At 42.9% G+C, this 4629-nt stretch overlaps 1 pseudogene; it reads right to left on the bottom strand.

The window, feature by feature from the left end:
• Positions 1 to 2994: 2994 nt before the first annotated feature.
• LOC101036683 (heat shock protein HSP 90-beta pseudogene) lies at positions 2995 to 4237 on the bottom strand (annotated as a pseudogene).
• Positions 4238 to 4629: the final 392 nt, after the last annotated feature.

Here is a 4629-nt window from a genome sequence, read left to right as displayed (position 1 = left end):
AGAAGTCAGCAATATTTCCCAAGGGGTAGATCCAGGACAGCAACAATTTCGAATTTGTTCTGCTGCTGAGCCTTGGAAGCAGTGTGGACTACTGCTCAGAGCCACGAGTTTGGAAAAAGGAGACCGGAGCCACATTCCCACGTGTGACCGAAAGCGAGTGCTCCTTGGGAAGTTTCTCAGATTCTCGTGTCTTGGTTCCTTCAATTGCAAACTGAGTTCAGATCACTTGCCACCTGCCTACCTAATCAGAATATTGTGAGGGTTAATGAGATTGCACTTGCAAAGTGATTGCCTCATCATATAACTCCGAAGTATTATTATTCATCATAAAGACACAGCTGCAATATTGTATATTGTTACATACCAGATGCCATGCTTCTATTTTTAGCAACCTGGAAATGAGGGTGTCTTCGAATTATACAGTGGAAGAGGCCTGGCAATCTTACCTGCCCCAGGCTCTGTTCTGGGTCAGGTCTAACCAACCAAAGATGGCTGGCTGTTTAGTCTCACTTTATGTCTAAAGGAGGAAACTCTTCACTCACCTTTCAGAGGAAATTCCAGTGTTGTCATTCTGATGGTCAAGAGTTATTGCTTAAGTCTGAATACTCTGTTCTGTTTTAATCGAAATAATCTTTTTCATTTATTATTATGTAAGTCAGTGTCCTTCATGTAGTGATCCTGAGGGGCAGAAACCATGTCTTGTGCGTTTTTACATTCTTTAAGGCATCTCCTGGTAAGGCAGTACCTAGTAAACACTCAAGAAATGCACCTTGGATTGAATTCGGTTGTTCGTAACTGTGTGGGCAGAAAGAAAACCACGGATAGCACATTTCATACTAAGAGCATGGATCCTGCAGTCCTAGCCCCCTGGAGGCTCAGGCTGGAGGAGGACATAAACACAGTTCTGGGCTAAATAGGTCGTGTGGCTATGGTGTGTGTGTGCCCATATGTGGAAAGGAAGTTTCACTTCCACCATTTTTCCCCTAGGACTTTCAAAAAGCCCTATGGTTTGTGTTATGACCTGAGTGTTTGTGTCACCCCAAAATTGGTATGTTAAAATGCTAAGCCCCAGGGTGATGGTAGTAGCAGGTGGAGCCTATGGGAGGTATTTAGGTCATGAAGCTGGAGTCTTCAAGAATTGAATTAGTGCCCTTTTGAGAAGACACGAGAGAGCTTGCTTCCCCTCTCTCTCTGCTTTCTGCCCATGTGAGGATGCCAGGAGAAGACAGCCATTTGCAAACGAGAAAGCAGGCTGTCACCAAACACCAGATCTGCTGGAGCCTTGATTTGGGACTTCCCAGTCTCCAGACCATAAGAAATAAGTTTCTACTGTTTATAAGCCACCTAGTTTATGGTATTTTGTTAGAGTAGGCCAAACAGACTAAGGCAGTTTGCCTACTAGTATTTTATGTTCTTTGATACAGTGACTAATGAATGCTTCAATCAAATTTTCCTGGCTTTCAATGCTGTCTGGTCTATAATTACTGTATCAATTCATTCCTATCTCCCATTCTCTCCTCTTTTTTAAAACTTTTATTTTAGGTTTGGGGGTCTATGTGCAGGTTTGTTATGTAAGTAAGTTGTGTGTCACAGAGGATTGGTGTACAGATTATTTTATCATCCGGGTAATAAACATAGCATCTGTTAGGTAGTTTTTTAATCCTCACCCTCCTCCCACCCTCCACCCTCAAGTAGGCCCCAGTGTCTGTTTCTTCTTTGTGTGCATGTGTACTCCATGTTTAGCTACCACTTATTAGTGAGAACATGCGATATTTAGTTTCTGTTCCTGCGTTAGTTTGCTTAGGATAATGGCCTCCAGCTCCATCCATATTGCTGCAAAGGACATGATTTTGTTCTTTTTTATGACTGTGTAGTATTCCATGTTGTATACATATGACATTTTCTTTATCCTGTCTACCTTTGCTAGGCATTCAGGTTGATTCCATGTCATTATTATTGTGAATATGGCTGCCATAAACATACATGTGCCTGTATCTTTATGGTCGAATTATTTATATTCCTTTGTATATATACCCAGTAATGGATTGCTGGGTAGAATGGTAGTGCTGTTGTAAGTTCTTTGAGATATCTCTCAACTGCTTTTCACAATGCCAGTGCCCATTTCTTTAAAAAGATGGGTATAACATTTGCTCACTTTTCTACTGAAAAGGAACTCCTGTCCTTCACAGTGTAAAAGAACAACTCCACCAGCTCAAATTCTCCCTGCATGCCATTAGGGCTGGCTCCCTTGCATGCAACCAGCTGTCACAGATTCTCTGTAGCTTTTGGCCCCTGCTCTGGTCTGGCTTTAACTTTTCCTATACAACTGGATCTTGGCTGGTTTACAGTTCACATCTGATATTTTTCTGGAGAGACTCATAGACACATGATGATCTCACTTTTATTGTCCTCTGGAGCATTCCTTTCTATGGTGGAAATTGGCTTAGGCCTCCGCCTCTACCAGTGCTGGGCCCAGGCCTTGCTCTGCTGCTGCTGAAGCAGCTTCTGTAATACTTGGAGCCTAAGAGGCAAGAGGCCTAAGGAGCTGGGCAAGGGTATCAGGGTTCCGAACATTCAGGTCTGAGTTTGAAGGATGCTTTTGTTTGTTTTGGCACCTTCTGCATTCCTTGCCAGTTCCATTCTCCTTTCAGCAGTAGTACTCTTAATTTCCGTCATACAGTCTTCTATTTCTTTTTAAACATCTTGAGTACCCTGGCTTCATTTCCTCCATTTTATACATTTCCATTTGCCCTTTGACTCTCAGTGAAGCCCTAAGGTGACTTGGCTTGTTTCCTGACTAATTGGCTTCCACACTGCTAAAGTTTCTTATAACTTGCAGAACTACCCTTTTGAATGGCAATGCTGGATTACTTGGTGTGACGGCAAACTTTATGTGTCAACCTGGCTGGGCCATGGTACCCAGACATTAGACTGGCCAAATACCAGTCTACATGTTGGTATAAAGATATTTTGTAGTTATGATTACCATTTAAATCAGTATACTAGATTTTGACAGAATTTCTTGTAGTTCTCCTTGTCTTCCACCAGCTCAGAGAATAGCTCAAGGCACTTCACAACAATGTTTTTTGAATGACTTTTAAGAGTTTGCTCTGCTTGAGCATTTCTCAAGAGATTTTGAGGGGCAGATCCTGAGAGTCAACCAAACCATAAATAAAGTTAAGATACTCTTGTGTCAACTCATCGCAGTTGTCCATGATGAACACATGATGGACAGACGGTTTGATGTTGTTCTTTTCCTTTTTGTTCTCAAAGAGGTCAAAGGGAGCCTATTGAGGGCTCAGTAGCAGTGCTCCGAATTCCAACAGACCTATAGAGAAATGCTTGACTGCCAAATGTCTTCCCCGTTATTGATGAGGCTCTTTTAAAATTCCCCATACTTCTCCTGGGTGGCATCATGAGGGTTTCTGGTCCAAATCAATTAACTTGGTCTTGTTTAGCTCTTTCTGATCAATGTATTTCTCTTTAATTTTCTGTTCTTTTTTTTACTCTTACGGCTGTCATCTGAGCCTGCATCTTCAATCTTGAGCCTTTCCTCAGCATCTTTATTTTCCTCTTCTTTCTCGCCTTTCTCTTCTTTTGCCTCATGGTCGCTGGTTTCCTTCTCTCATTTCTTCCCCCCACATAAAGAGTGATGGGATAGCTTATGAGCTATGAGTACTTATTTACTACTTCTTTGACTTTGACTTGTCTCTCTCCTAAGTACTCTATCTGGTCTTCCTTAAGATGAAGGATCACTTTGGGACCCCTGCCAGTGGGCTTGCTGTGGTCAACCCATACAGTGGAGGAAGACTCTCAGGCATACTGTTCATCAGCATTGTGATGCGTGATCACAGTCACTTTCTCTGCCACCAGGTAGATAGACTAAAAGCCAACACCAAACTGCTGAATCTCGTAGACTTGGCAATGGTTTCCAAATTATTTGTGAGGTCATCCTTATCCTTGGTCATGCCAATGCCTGTGTCCACAAAGTCAGGGTATATTCCTGAAGGTTGAAGATGATGTCAATTTTTTCATCTCTTTGCTGCTGTTCAGCTCAGAAGAGTCTGTCAGGCTCTTAGCAAATTTTGTTTAATGCATTCAATCCATTAGAGATCAACTCTTGAAGAAAAATTTTCTGGTTGGAATAGAAGGTATTGATGTTGAGATACATGAATCGGGCAACTTCTGCCTGAAAAGTCTCCACCTCCTCCTTTCCATGGTACACTTCCTCAGGCATCTTGAAAGGAAAGGGCCACAAGTACTAGACAGTGGAGTGGGCCGGGACTGTCCAACTTGCACGTGGCATCAAGCCTGAGCAGAGATAATTGATAATTCACAAGTCATAAGGTTCCAGATCTTCGATTAACCTCATCATGGCTCAGCTCGTTATGCCAACAAGCTGAGCCACAGGATCTTGCAGCAGAGTCCACTGGTGCCCACCTCTTCCCTGGGGCTAAGGCTTCCACATGCCTGAGTTCTGCTTGAAAACTTGACACTGATGAATACTACCAGGCCCACCATCCCTGATGTTCTTAGTCACTATCTGGATGCCTCCCTAAGACTGAAGAGGAGGGAGGAGGTGCTTGATGGGACCACTCTGCATGCTCGACTGAGAAGTCTAAGCTCCAT

This window comes from Saimiri boliviensis, chromosome 5 (genome assembly GCF_048565385.1).
Source record: "Saimiri boliviensis isolate mSaiBol1 chromosome 5, mSaiBol1.pri, whole genome shotgun sequence".
Classification (NCBI taxonomy): Eukaryota; Metazoa; Chordata; class Mammalia; order Primates; family Cebidae; genus Saimiri; species Saimiri boliviensis.
The sequence above is the reverse complement of the archived record's forward strand: the minus strand, read 5'-3'. Positions and strand labels throughout refer to the sequence as shown.